We start from the raw sequence: 15056 nt of genomic DNA on the forward strand, positions 1-15056 counted from the left end.
GCCCAGGAAGAGAAATCTCGTTTAAAGAGATGCTGAAAACCGCACCGAGAGAGGAGAATGAGATGACAGGAATTCCCGGCAAGTCTGGGGCACAGACAGCCAGGACTTTGCTCCTAGGAGCAGAGACGAGAACAGGACCAGGCAGCCGGCCCGGCCCCTCTGGCCCACCCGGCGTCTGACAGCCCCGTCCCCGACCCCCCACCCCCCCAGCCTGCCTCCGACTCCATCACGTTGTTCAGATTACTTCAGATCAGTCTTGGAAACCACCTTCCATTGAGGGGGCCTGTGTGTGCGGTTGTAGAGCAGCATGGAGGTGTTTGAAATATCAGTGGCTGTTTTTGAAACTGGAAGGGGAATGTTTCATCTCACTTGAGAGAGGCAGCCCTTGTGCACATGGCTAGAAACACACTTAAAAAGAATTTAAAATGCGGCAGAAGTCCTGCATCCGTCTGCCGCAGGCACACGGGGTCTCCAGCCGGCCCCCGCCCTGCCTCTAACTTCTGTGCGTAAGCCACAGACCGTTTTCTCTGAAACTTACTCCATTTGTGAAAGATGACAAAGTCAGAAGTACACCCTGGGGTCCGGGTGGCTGGGCCCGACTCCTGACCGGCTCAGGTCACAATCTCGCGGTTTGTGCGGCTGAGCCCCGCGGTGGGCTCTGCGCCGCACCAGCCGGGAGCCTGCCTGGGATTCTCTGTTGCTCTGCCCCTCCTCTGTTGGTGCCTCTGTCCCTCAAAGTAAATAAATTTATTTTAAAAAGTGTACTCCTAGAGACCTAGGACAACTCAGTGGGCCAGTCTGCATATTGAATAAAGATACGCAAACGTTAAAAAATATGAATGGTTGTTCGTGCCTGTCGGCCTTGGACAAAGAGAAAAGGTCAGAAGACGTAGGACAGGGCGAGTGGCCCCAGGGCTTGAAGTGCCTCCGACAGTTTTCAGAATCAATTTCCTGAGGTTTCGATATCTTTTATGGGACAAACATTCTCGTTTGACAATAATATGAGCCAATCTCAATACAGAGACGTTTCCGTTACAATCTTTTACTTTTTTTAATGATTATTTATTTTTGAGAGAGAAACAGAGCTTGAGCAGGGGAGGGGCAGAGAGAGAGGGAGACACAGAATCCGAAGCAGCTCCAGGCTCTGAGCTGTCAGCACAGAGCCCGACGTGGGGCTCGAACCCGCGAACCGTGAGATCATGACCTGAGCCGAAGCCGGACACCTAACCGTGAGCCACCCGGGCGCCCCAAGGAACACTGTTTTCTGTATGCACAGGTGACGTAGCTGTGTGCCGTACTCATTCTTGAAGGTGTCTCAGGTTTGGCTACCTTGTGATGTGATTTTTCCCTCCATTTCATTTTCTAACAATGTTAGTATAAAAGCATTTTTATCGTATAAATTGGACTCCTATCCAGTCATCTTGCTGAATTCTCCTGACACTTTTTGGTGAGGCTTTTCAATTTTCTATCCATTCCTTATCTTACACCAGGCACAAAAATTTGCACTCAAAGTGGATTAGAGACTTAAATGTACGATCCGAAACTGTAAAAGTCCTGGAAGAACACAAAGGGAAGAGCTCCCTGGCGTGGGTCTCAGCGATGATTCCTCAGATCTGACACCAAGAGCAAGCATGGGCAGGTGGAAGGATGTGGAGACAGCCGCACCGCAGAGAGGCCCCGCGGCAAAGGCAACAGGCAGAACAGGAGAAGAATATTTGCAAACCAGGGATCTGGTGAGTGGTTAATTTCCAGAATTTATAAGGAACCCCTGCAGCTTAGTAACAAAGAGCCAAATAACCCAATGAAACCATGAGCAGAGAACCTTCTTCTCCAAAGAAGACATACCAGTGGCCAACAGGTGCACAAAAAGGTGTTTAACATTTTCCGCTAATCATCAAGAAATGCAAAACGAAACTCCAGTGAGATATCACCTCACACCATCAGGATGATTACCATTAAAAAAAAAATGAAAAGCAGTGTTGGCAAAGATGTGGAGAAACTGGAACCCTTGTAAACTGGTGCAGCCGCCGCGGAGAGCAGTACGAAGGCTCCTCAACAAATTAAAAGTGGAGCTACCTTCGCATCCAGCCATCCCGCTTCTGGGCGTCTATCCAAAGGGAGTGAAATCAGGATCTCAGAGACATCTCTTCCTTCCCATGTTCAGTCCAGTGCTATTCACCGTAGCCAGGATAGGGAAGCAGCCCGAATGTCCATCGACAAATGAACGGAGAGAGGAAATGCGGTGTAGACGTGCCCTGGAATAGTATTCAGCCGGGCCAAAGAGGGAGATCCTCCCACCGGCAACAATATGGCTGGACCTGGAGGGCGCTGTGTGAAGCGAAGTAGCCAGACGCAGAGGCATCTAGAATAAATACTGCTTGTTTCTCTTACGCGAGGCATCTAGAATACTCAGATGTGCGGATGTAGGCACCGGAAGGCTGGTTTGCAGGGGGCAGGGCGAGGTGGGGCGCAGTGATTCTGTGGAGACAGAGTAGGCACCTACTGTTAGCCGTACCTGTGGCTAGCTGTAAGATATTGTGCTCCTAGAAATCTGTTACGAAGGTAGCTTTCACATTGTTATTCCCAAAACAAAAAGCGAAAAAGATAGACCAGGAAACTTTCGAGAGGAGGAATGTGTTACTTGGATTGTGGTGAGAGCACCAGGAGTGAATACCTATGTCCAAACCCACCAAACCGCAGCTACGTGAACTGTGTGCATTTTTATATGCAGTGCTACCTCCACAAAGCTGGAAAAGGTAATGTTAAATTTTAGCCACTTAAAATAAAACTAATGCTAGTTGGGCTTTTCTTTGGCAGAATTTACGTACTCGGTTTGCTTGCTTGATTACTTTGATGGAAATGTCTGGGGCGGTATTACATAACGGCATTTCTCAATTGTCTCTGTCCTTAATCCCTGCCGTATTTCATCACTTCAGATCGTATCTGTCATTGGTTTCTGGAAAATAGCCTTCACTGTATTTCTTTAAAGCTCTCTTCTATTTCTGCTTCCACCGAGTCTGCGATTAGGAAGCAGGATGGATTTTATCAAGTGCTTTCGGTCATGCAGTGTTCTAAAAGCCCCTGACTTGTCTCCCTTGGTCCTCAGCGTGTAATGAATTGCGCCCCTGCATCTCTTAACGACGAAGCATCTCCATGTTCTTCGGATAAACCCAGCTTGGCCACGGCTTATGTGTTTAATGTGCTGCTGAGCTGTTGCCAGCGTTACTCGGCGTGCTCACCTCTGCCCTCATCCAGAAGGAATGTCGGTAACCCGGGGCGTGGGCGAGGGCGTCCTCGGCAGGGTATTGTGTGGAGGTTTTATGAAATGACGGGTCGTTTGTCTCTGTTTTTCTCCGTTCTAGAACCGTTTGTATCAACAGGGATTACGTGTCCTCTGTGTATTGGCTAAAATCGCTTGAAAAGCTGTCTGGCCTCGGTGGCTTCACGAATCTTCTTCTAGGGGTGCGTCTGCTGTTCTCGCGGCAGGACTCAGAGGCCGTCGGCCTCTTCGGGCCCCTCGCCCTTGTGGGAGAATCTCTCTACAGAGTCATGGGTTTCATCCGTACGTTCACATTGATTAACAAAAGTTAACAAAAGTTGTGCGAACAGTTTTTACCATCACTTCCATCTCCTCTGTCTCCCGTCCACCTCTGAAATCCAGGTGTCTGTTAGCCCTCACTTTTCAAAGGCTTGCCAGGAGCCTGGCTTTTCTAAGTGTGCGTGGATGTGTGTGTGTGTGTGTGTGTGTGTGTGTGTGTGTGTTAAGATTTATTTTTGAGACAGAGACAGAGTGTGAGTGGGGGGCGGGGGGTGCAGAGAAACACAGAATCTGAAGCAGCTCCAAGCTCCGAGCTATCTGCACAGAGCCCAGCGCGGGCCTCAAACTCACAAACTGGGAGATGGCGACCTGAGCCGAAGTTGGACACTTAACCGACTGACCCCCGGCGCCCCTTTTCTCCTTGTATTTTTGATGTATTTGCCTTGCGTGTGTTCTGGCACATTGACTGTTTTACCTTTTTAAGTGGGCTGTTCTTTTTAACTTTGCGACACACCCCTTTGCACAGCCGATGCCAGATGCTCGCTTGGTCCCCGCAGACCCCACCCCGCCGGCTGCCTGGAAGCGTGGACGGCCTCGGCTCAGTCTGGCCCGTGGCGGGCCGAGCACACGGGAGGGTGGGGGCCCCGTTCATTCCCCCGCTCACTTCCGTGGCTTTGCCTCTCGTGACGGCCCTCCCACTAAGTCTCTCCCTCTGTGCCAGGAACCGCTCCGTCCCCAACACTTTCCAGACTGGGGTGGGAACAGCCCCGTGGCCGCCAGCCCCGCGGCCAGACACCGCCCGCCTTTGTGAGCAGTCCCGTCCCGGACCCCTCCAGCTGCGGGCTTGCGGACGCCCGTGTCTGCTGCTGACACTGCTTCAGGCCTGAAATTCCCCTTTGCCTGCTTCTCCGCTGTTCGCACCTGCCTTTCTTTCTTTCAGAAGTACTGCTCGCTAATCGGTTGTGCCGCCGGAGCTCCGTATAGATTGTTGACAGTCTCATAAAAAATTTTTTTGTTTTGTTTTCTTTTTTTAATCTTTATTTATTTTTGAGAGAGACACACACAGAGTGCAAGCGGGGGAGGGGCAGAGAGAGAGGGAGACACAGAATCGGAAGCAGCTCCAGGCTCTGAGCTGTCGGCACAGAGCCCGACGCTGACTTGAACCCACGAACTGTGAGACCGTGACCTGAGCCGAAGCCGGACGCTTAACGGACTGAGCCCGCAGGCGCCCCGTGCTTTGTTTTCATTTTGATCTGAGCCGGGTGATTGGGAGGGCGGACGGAGGACGGGGTGCTCGGGCTGATGCTGTTTCCTGACCAGGACGGCAGTGTCACGGGGATCCACTCTGCCGTCGTGCCCCGCCCCCCGGGGCTGACTCGCGCATTTTCCCGTGAACGCGTTCCCGCTCCGTGAAGATGTAAAACCGGCACCAAGCTGGTGCGGTGCCTCTGCGGTGCGGCCGGTCCCCCAGGCTGAGCTCACGAAGCTGGCTCCTTCTCAGTGTTCTGAGAGGGTCCCTTGTTCACTTGGCGGAGGACGGGCCGTGGCTCAGGGGAGGACCGTTCCTTCCGCCATAAAGGTACAAACCGTGTTTGAGCAGGACACGCACTGGGTCACTCCGTGGAGGAGCCAGCAGGCCCTCCTGGCTCGCTGGGGCGTAGACCGGAGCAGGATGGGGAGCCTGCGTCCTCTGGGCTCCGCACCCGCCTCCTCACCCCTGCTGTGCGGGCGGCTCAGGGGACCTCCCTGGACGGAAGGTCCTGTCCAGCGGATGCCTGCGGCTCCAGGAAATGGCAGGTCACAAGGGGGCCCATGGAAGGTGCCAGAACCTCTGCACCTCCCCAGAGGGAGAGGGGGAGGTGCCGAGAGATGGGTGGGGGGCTGTGAAGCAGGGTGCGAACCCCAGGGCACAGGAGCGGCTGGGTGTGGGGGGAGCAGGCCTGGTTCTGCACCCCAGTCACCTGCACACAGGAAGTGTTCCTTCTCCTGGAGCAGCTGGGATCCGCTGCTTCCCCCCACCCCCCTCGCCACGGGGCCGACAGCCTCCCCAGCTCCTCCAGGTGGAGAAAGCGGGGCACCCGGGGCCCCGGGTGCTGGGGGTCCTGTCCCAGCTGAGGCAGCAAGCCAGCCTGCTCCCCCTCTATAGCGGGAACTGGGACTCAGGGGGGTGGGGTGCACAGTTCACCCCACAGTAGTGCATCCATGGGAACACATCTAGTTGGCGAGTGAATGAGTGAGTGTTTTAGGCTGGGACCCGAGAAGATGTGAGCAGGCGCCAGACTGAGGTGTTGTCGGCTCCAGATGTGAAGGGTGCGTCCCCCCTCCCCCCCCGGAGATGGTTGACAGGTGTCCCGGAAGGACGGCCAGAGCAAGGGCAGCAGGTGGGGGGGTCTGGTGGGAAGACACGAGCAGCGTGTCCCCTGAAATCCGGGAGCGGGAGCATGGAGGACCCGCGCCAGGGGTTTCAGGAAAGAGGATAAGAACCGGAAGAGGGTCCAGCAGACCTGGGAGCGAAGGAGACGCTGCAGTGGGGGACAGAGGGCAGAGCTGACGGGCCAGCTGCAGGGAAGGGGCCGTGAGCTGAGGCGACTGGCATCACGGCCAGCTCTCACGGGACTGAGAAAACCACATGGTGTGTGTGCATGTGTGTGAGTGTGTACACGTGTGTGCTGCGTGTGCACATGTGTGCATGTGAGTGTATGTGTGCTGTGAGCGTGCATGCGCATATGTGTGTGCACTGTGCACGGAGTGCATATGTGTGTGCACTGTGCACATGTTGAGTGTGTGTGTGCACTGCGTGCTGTGTGAGTGTGCATGTGTGTGCACTGTGTGCATGCGTGTGCGTGTGTGTGTGCATGGGGGGTTTGAGATGCAGGGCATGCTTACACCCTGCAGACCAAACATGTCAGAAACTAGGGAAATCAGGGCGCCTGGGTGGCTCAGTTGGTTAAGTGTCCAACTTCAGCTCAGTCACAATCTCCTGGTTCATGAGCTTGCAGTTCATGAGTTCAAGCCCCGCATCAGGCAGAGAGCACAGGACCTGCTTCAGATGCACTGTCCCCTCTTCTCTCTGCCCCTCCCTCACTTGTGCACTTGCGCATGCACTCTCTCTCTCTCTGTCTCTCTTGCAGAGATAAACTAACAAAAAAATAAAACTAGGGAAATCAAACGTAAATGCAAGCGCAGTGGCCACTGTTTGCAGGAAGGGAGCTAAGCTATGGGATTCGGGACCCGCACGGCTGTGGAGACACCTCAGTTCCAGGCAGGTCGCTGGAGTAGCCAGAGGTCTTGTGTCAGGGACGGAGGATGGGAACCGGGTCTCGGTGCAGGGACCCATGGGCAGGAAATGAATACCGGCTCCTGGCTGTTCCTTCAAAAACGCTTGCTCCCGTGTGGCATGCAGTGGGGCCACGTTTACAGATGTGACCCCAAGCAGGACTTGCTGCGCACTTTGTGACCAAAGTCCCGTCTGGCTCTGGAGGTCTGTTCTGCAGGGAGGCGGGGCTGGCGACACAGGGACTCCCACAGGGAGTCTGGTAGAAACCAGAGTCGTCCTCTAAAGAGTCTTGGGGCTTCAACCCTCTTTGTCTTTGGAACTGTTTTCTCATGTGTGACTTTCCATCCAAGGTTGAGTCTTGGTGACAGGGAAATAGGCGTCCCCAGGCTCTGCTCAGCCTCTTTGCCACGCCCCCAGTTCCCTCCACCAGGAGGCGGCCGCAGCGGGAGACTGGGCGTGGGGGGCCCTGGCTCCAACATGGCCACATTGGGGCTCATGGGGGCACATCGCAACGTCCTGCCGCCGGGGCACATTGACTGTCTCGTTCGCCACATCTGCCCTGCTTTTCCGAGGATTTAAAAAGTCTCCAGTATCTGGGGCGCCCGAGTGGCTCAGTCGGTTAAGCGTCCACCTCTTGATTTCGGCTCAGGTTACGATCTCATGGTTCGTGGGGTCGAGCCCTGCGTCAAACTACAAGCTCCTAGCACGGATTAGGATCCTCTCTCCCTCTCTCTGCCCCTTCCCGCTCTCTTGCTCTCTCTCTCTAAAATAAGTGAACATTAAAAAAAATCCGAAGTGTCTGCCTTCCTGCCCGACGATGAGTAAATTAAACCACACGACACGTCCATACACCGGAAGAGCAGATGCTGAGCTGACCTGGGTGTGGACGCGGTTCTTGACCGAACTTTGTAAGGCGCCTCCTCCAGGCAGCCTCTGTGCCTGTCTCCACCTGGACTGGGGTGCTGCACACGTGTGCACACACACACACACGCACGACAGCTCCACGACCACCTCCACCCCCTTGTCTTTAAAAGAAAATGTCCGGCCCGGCCTTGGTGCAGCGCGAGGGTCTCTGTAATTTGCAACCATTTCTCCAAGTCATTGTTTCTGTTCTTCACTGCGAGGCTAATAACGTCATTGAGCTGTCATCGTTGGATCTGAGGTTGCAGATGCTTCTGGGGGTGACAGGAGGTGAGCGCTCGGCCCTGAGGCACAAGGTCGTTGGTGCTTGGACCCGAGGTGGAGACTTGTGCTTCCCTAAGTGTGTGTACCTTTTCCCCATCGTTCCCACTCGTGGGTCCTTCCGCAGACAGTGCAAGGAGCCCGTGTGGGCACCGACGGAAGCATGTCGATGAAGAGCAGTGTCTCTGCTCCTGTCATTTGGGTCAGCAGACCCGCTTGGTGCCAGGCCGCCTCCAGACGCCGTGCAGTTACTGCGTGTCTGTCACACGTCACCTACCATGGGGAGCTGTTGGCGGCTCGCAGGGTCTGTGCGAATGAAGTGCCCTCCGGTGGGACCTGTGTGGGCCAGCCCGGGTCCCCGTCCGTTCCCGGGGCTCTGGTGCCATCCGTGGGGACAGGCCTGACACCGGGGAGGGAATGTCACCAGGTGGAATGCTGTCACCCTGCCCTCCAGCCCCGGCCTGGTGACGGGCGCCCCGGGTGGCACGCGGACTGCCTGGGGGTGTGAATGCTTCGCCAGGCCCCGGGCACAGTGCTGTCAGCTGACCCGCCACCCGCCGCATGGCTAGACTCCCAGCAGGACAGGCACTTGCTGCCACAGGGCTCTGCTGACTGACGCTTGAGGAGCAGGGGTTGGCCATGTCTCCAGAAGCACCCTGGGCCCCTGTGGAAGATGCTGGAATGTGAGTGGGGCCTCAGGGCACCCCAGCTCCCCCACCCCCAGCTGCACCTGGTGCTCTGAGTCCCATGGGGACAGTGACGCCAGATGGAGTGGAGATTGGAGGATGGTGGCACCTGGCATGGACTGGTGCCCCTCCACTCTGGGTCCTCACACCGCCATCCCACGTGTGAGCAGTTGGGGGGGTCCTCCTTAACCAGAGATAAAATCCTGGCTCTTGAGCCTCGTCCCTAAGCAGACACGGAGGGCAGACGCTAGTTTGGAGTGACTGGAAGAATCCTGGAGGGACAAAGCGTCCTCTGGGCGAGGACCCACCCTAGCCCCTGTGCCCCTCCGCCCAGAACTCAGCTGAAGGTGGGGGGAGGGGACGCAGAACCCCCAATGGCAGTGGGGGAAGGGGATGCGGAGCCCCTGATAGTGGTGGGGGGAGGGGACACAGAGCCACCCCCACCCCCCATGGCGGTGGGCTGGGCAGGGCTGCATGGGGAGAAGGACCTGAAAAGGGGCCACGGCCAAGGTGTGAGACGGGGGTGCACTGGGCCCCACTGTAGAGAGGAAGCCAGACACCGTCCCCCTGTGTGTGCTGTGTGTAGTTTGAGACTTGGGTGAATGTGATGTCTTCAGGACGGCCAGGAGCCTGGAGGGCTCTGAGGGCCCTGCACCCCTGTGCCTCTGGGTGCCTGGCTCCCAGTGGATCCTGAGTGCTGACCCTGGATGGACTGACTGCCCTCAGCAGACGCACCCTCGCGGGTCGGACGGTGGCTGCCTGCCAGGCGGGGGCGGGGCTCCGACACGTGATTTTCTGGCCTTTTCTCTGGAAGGAAGGAAAGCGCCCCGCCGGAGGCCCCACCCTCGGTCGTGGAGGAGACAGGTCCGACGGCAAGCCCCTCTGGCGGCGCGGGTGCGGGGCTGAGCGCCCCGGCCCAAGCAGAGCGCCGCACGCAGGCCGCTCCAGAGCCCAGCGCCGTGTCGCGGGGCCCAGTTCCGGCTGGGGTCCTTCCTGCCTCCCCAGCTCCTGGTGGCCCCGGAGCTCCTTGGTGTTCTTGGCTTGTGACACATCCCTGTCTCCGTTGCCCATGGCCAAGTCCCCTCTGTGCCCTCTCCTCTTAACGAGACCCCAGGCATTGGATGTGGGGCCCTGTCTATGCAGCGTGACCTCATCTTAACTAATCACACCTGTAAAAATCCTGTTTCCATATTAAGTTACATTCTGAGACGTGACTTTGAGGGAGACATAATTCTGCCCACTATAGTAGATGATGTCACAAAGCTTGAAGACAGAAAAATAGAAAGAAAAACAGCCCTGTGTTGTGTCTCTGTGACCTTCGTGAAAACATTCCAGAGCGAGGCACTCATCTGAAAACAACCAAGTTTTGGGTGGAGACAATCCAGCCAGTTCCCAGTCTAAATATTGTTGGGTTTCCAGCTGGACCCGTTGGCCTGTGAGTTATACACTCGGCGCTTCCTGGCCCCCGCCCGCCCTGCCGTCGCGCTCTCGGACATGCGGCGGGTGGGGGGCCGCGTCCAGGGCGCGCCCGCGGGGTGTCTGCAGGGCAGCGTGGGGGATGTGCGGCCAGACCGACTCGGGCTCCATAGGCAAAGACAGAGTCGGGCCAGCCCCTCGGGGCCGCCCCCTGGCACGCAGGCGCAGCCGTGGGTGAGTCTCTGGCCCTGTGCTGCCCGGGCGTGCTCGCCGAGGGGGCGGCCAGCGGCCACTGCTTACTGGCGCTGCTCTGTGCGCACCGCGTCCCACGGCGTCACCGTGCCAACTCCCCTCGTCCTACAGATGCTACAAGAGGTGCTTTCGGGGATCGGGAGCAGAGAAGTACCTGTCCCCACCTGTCAGTGGGGGGATGGGTTTGGACCCACACCTGGTGCCCTGGTGCCGACACCTACCACTGGTGGACCTCAGGGCACAGTCCTCGGACGGGACAGCGGCCGCCAGCTGACGGGAGGACCTTGTTCACCAGGCCTGATCACGGCCGAGCTGCCCAGGTGTGCGGGGAAACACCAGCGCCGCCCTCCTCCCTGGACACGGGACACTGGACACAGCGCCCGTCCATCAGGAGACACACGGGACACGGCGCCCGTCGGTCCTCCCTGGACACGGGACGCGGCGCCCGTCCATCAGGCCTCTGAGGAAGGGGAAGACGAGGCTCCTTTGCATGAGCCACAGGCCGGCCTCTGGACTCAGGGAAGTTAAGGGCAGGGCACGGGCCAGCGAGGTCTTGCTGGGGTAACTCTGGTGCCCAGCAGCGATGGCTTCGTGGGTATGACAGCTGTAAGAGGTAACGATCCGGGGACCTGTCGCCGTCTGAAGCTTCCATCCTCAGAGTGTATTTCCTACTGGTTTTAATTTTGAGGAGGCGCAGGGTGAGACTCCGGTCCGATCAGCGAAGCGGCTGAAAGCATACACGTATTCACGCCATTAGTCATGAGCTGTCAAACCTGATCCTCCCTCTCGCAACCCGAAAAATCCCCCTTAGGAAATTGCCGGGCAGAAATCCAGGTTTGGGGTCCTGTGATCCTCTGGGCACCCACCCTGTGGAGCCCTCGCCCGGCTGAGCAGAGGGTGAGCTTTGCGGGGGCGTGAGGGTGTGCGGACCCCACTTTCCCCAGCTGCCCGGCGACCCTCACATACTTGGCCTGCACCTGCTGTGTGTCCACACTGTCCCCATGCCAGGGACGCCAGAACACACGAGGAAGCGTGCTGCCTTCCCCTGTGGGGCCTTCAGTCTAGAAAAAGGCCCCTCGGCCATCTTCTGACCAGGGCCACAGCGCTTTGGGTGAAGGGGCCACACTGTCTCCTCTGAGCCGGGCTCCCCCGGGGGAGTGGGGGGGGCGTGTCTGGCAGCAGGAGGGCCTGGGGGCTGACGTCCCTCCCGAGGCCTCCCAGACGCAGGACCATGGATGACGACGAGGCTTTAAGCATCCTCCTGCTGATCCGAATGTTCCAGAAACAGGACGGGGCCGGGCCTGTGTGCCGCCGCCGGTGAGGGACCTCCGGCCTCAGGCCCCTGCGTCTGGAGGAGCTGAGCTGGTGAGGCTGCACTCCAGCCGCCAGGGCCTCGCTGCGGACCCTCCCCGGGCGCGCATGCGCCCCCCAAGCGGGCAGGGCAGCGCCGGGCCCAGCGCAACTGCAGACCGGCCGGGAGGTCTGGCGGGACCCCAGCCTCGCTTTGGGCAGGACAGTCTGTCCCTAGAGCTGAGCTCCCTGGTGCGCGGGAAACCGGGGGCCAATGCAAGTGTGTCAGGGACTGTCAGCCCCCCTTCACCCCGACCCCACCCCCTCCCATCAGGCCACACACTCTCCCCGGTTCATGTTTGCTCGTCTAGATTTGGGCTCAGCGCTGTCTGTGGTCCTATCTACATAAGGGACAGGAAGGAAGATAATGTTCGTGTTAATAAAATTTTAGTTTTTAATATTTTGGGCACGTTCATAGACTTTATGCCCTTCGGTTGGCCCGCCCTTGGAAGAGCAGCAGTAAGACGCCAGGTCTGGCTCCTCCGTGGTCCGCGGCCCCCCACACGCCCGGCTAGCCTCGGGGTTGGGGTCCCCCTCTGAATGGATTGCTCCTAAGCCCCACATCGTCAAATTCCTCATCAGCCTTCACACCCCTACTTTCCGCTGGGGACACAATATGAAGAGGCGGCAGGTAACGGACGTAGATGGCCTGTCACTCTGCAAACATCCAGTTATGGGAGCCGTCGCTGTCTGGACAGATGCGACCTCCTGCCAGCCTCTCCCCAAAATGCCGAAGCCGGAGCGGCTGGGGTCTGACGGTCACAGGGATGAGCACCGGAGGCACTTCCCCACTGGCGGGCAAGCGCGCTAGGGACACCAACCACTTGGAAAGCAGATCTCCTTCTGTGCGACGTCAGCCAGGCCCCGGAGAGAAGGTGCGTGGTGGTCCGACGGGAGCTCCCCTCGGGGCTGCGACCTGAGAAGCCCGGACCAAGGGGCCTGCACAGCCAGGAGGGTGCGCGGCTCCCGCGCTGGACAGGGCTGCTCGGCCCGAGCGCCATCCCTCACCGCCGTGACCGTGGGCTGGCGCCCGGGCGCCGTCCTGCCAGGGAGAAAATAACATTCACACCGCGACTGTCGGTGCGTTAACTTATTCAGCAAATGTTAGTCTCCACTCCCATGAATCATAGTCATCCGTCACAGGAGCCTGCCCTAAACTGGCCTCGGGATTCGGGGGGCCTCCTGCTTTAAACAGATTAGTCAGTAAGTATGTCTAGGGGCGCCTGGGGGGCTCAGCTGGTAAAGCACCCACCTCTTGGTTTCAGCTCAGGTCATGTTCTCACAGTTGTGGGATGGAGCCTGTGTCAGGCTCTGTGCTGACACCGTGCAGCCTGCTGGGATTCTCTTTCTCCCTCTCTCTATGCTTGTCCCCTGCGCTCACTCTCTCTCTTAAAATAAATAAACTTAAAAAAAAAAACCATACTTGGGGCGCCTGGGTGGCTCAGTCGGTTAAGCATCCGACTTCAGCTCAGGTCACGATCTCACAGTCTGTGGGTTCGAGCCCAGGGTCAGGCTCCGTGCTGACAGCTCAGAGCCTGGAGCTGCTTTGGATTCTGTGTCTCCCTCTCTCTCTGCCCCTCCCCTGCTCACACTGTCTCTCTCTCTCTCTCAAAAGTAAATAAAAAAAAATATTTTAAAAAAATAGTCCGCAGCAGTGCGGCGCGGGGGAGGGGCGCGGGGGAGCGGCGGGGTCTCCTGCGGGGCGGCGTGTGCGGTTCTCCCCACGCTGTCGCGGGGTCTTGCTCGAGCGTTAGTCTTCGGGCGAGACCAGCAGGTTGACAATTGCATTTTTTGCGCTCTCCGGGCTGGATATGTTGGACTCCTTAGATGTGGTGAACACAGATGATAGAATAGAGTGGATTTACTCCCTCCGGGTCCTTCCCACAGAAGACAGATCCAATCTACATCGCTGTGGTTTCGAGGCTCCTCATACCTGGGTATTCCATTCAACCCGTCAAAATCCTGGAACAGCTCATCCTTATGATCGTGGCCACAGAGCCATGACCTACACTGGCCTTTCATGTTTAGTTATTCTCGGAGATGACCTGAGCCGGGTAAATAGGGGAGCGTGCTTAGCGGGCTTGCGAGCCCTCCAGCTGGAGGATGGAAGTTTCTGCGCAGTCCCTGGAGGCAGTGAAAATGACATGCGGTTTGCATACTGTGCTTCCTGCATGTGGAAAAGGCCATCAGTTACATTAGAAGAAGTATGTCCTATGACAATGGGCTGGCACAGGGAGCTGGACTTGAATCTCACGGAGGATCGACTTTCTGTAGCATTGCGTCCCCGTGTCTGATGGGTAAACTACAAGAAGTTTTTTCAGAAAAAGAATTGAACCGGATAAAGAGGTGGTGTATAATGAGGCAACAAAACGGTTATCATGGAAGACCTAATAAGCCGTAGACACCTGTTACTCTTTTTGGGTAGGAGCAACTCTAAAGCTTCTGAAAATTTTGCAGTACACTAACTTTGAGAAAAATAGAAATTACATCTTATCAACTCAGGATCACCTCGTGGGGGATTTGCCAAGTGGCCAGATAGTCATCTAGAGGCTTTGCATGCATACTTTGCGGTCTGTGGCCTGTCACTAATGGAGGAGAGTGGAATTTGTAAGGTTCATCCCGCCCTGAATGTGAGCACACGGACTTGTGAGCGCCTTCGGGATCTCCATCAGAGCTGGAAAACCAAGGACTCTGAACAGTGTTCCGAGAATGTGCACATCTGCACGGGACCGACTTCCTCTAGCGGGGGAGGGCAGGCGGGGGTTTGTGGCACACCTGTAGCTCAAGGTTAAAAGCCATGTATAACCACGGGTGCTCTTTTTTTTAAGAGATAGAGGCTCATGATCAAATTGCGTGCTGATGTCACTTTGGAATATGGTCTTGAGCCAGTAAACGTTGTCCTGGGTTTCAAGGAAAGCTTTGTGGACGTTTGAACCACAGTGGACTCTGTTGTGTTCTTAAGTGTTTATACTGAATTTCTAAGAAGTTTTTCGGGCAAATTAACTATAGGTATGTGGGTTATCTTTTTAAAACAACTCTTCAGTACGGACTGTCTCGTACTGTAAAACGGACACAAATCTTGAGAACAGGTTTACAGCTCACCTGGCACTGATAATCCGCAGGCAACGCTTCGTGATCATTTAAAGCGCTTGACAGTTGATGGTACGAGATTGCTTTAATGAATTAAGTCTCTAGGATTCTTCTTTGAAAACAGATGATTTCATAACTTTTAAAAAGAAAAATGAGCCTTTTCTTCTGGGGGAGGCCGGCAACCTGGGGCTCTTATTTGAGTATAATACTAAAAAGGGAATTTTTTCTTGCTGACTTCCATAATTAATAAGGCAAAATGGCTTTG

General features: G+C 56.6%; 1 long non-coding RNA gene and 1 pseudogene across 1 annotated transcript; both read left to right on the forward strand.

Moving 5' to 3' along the window:
* The first annotated feature begins 1495 nt into the window (after positions 1-1495).
* LOC115289312 lies at positions 1496-3426 on the forward strand. The gene is made up of 2 exons (XR_003907552.1): positions 1496-1733; positions 3107-3426. It is a non-coding gene; the product is annotated as an uncharacterized LOC115289312 (long non-coding RNA).
* A 5210-nt stretch (positions 3427-8636) lies between these two features.
* Positions 8637-14841, forward strand: LOC115290408 (annotated as a pseudogene).
* Positions 14842-15056: the final 215 nt, after the last annotated feature.

The sequence above is a fragment of the Suricata suricatta genome, chromosome 4, assembly GCF_006229205.1.
Source record: "Suricata suricatta isolate VVHF042 chromosome 4, meerkat_22Aug2017_6uvM2_HiC, whole genome shotgun sequence".
Taxonomy (NCBI): Eukaryota; Metazoa; Chordata; class Mammalia; order Carnivora; family Herpestidae; genus Suricata; species Suricata suricatta.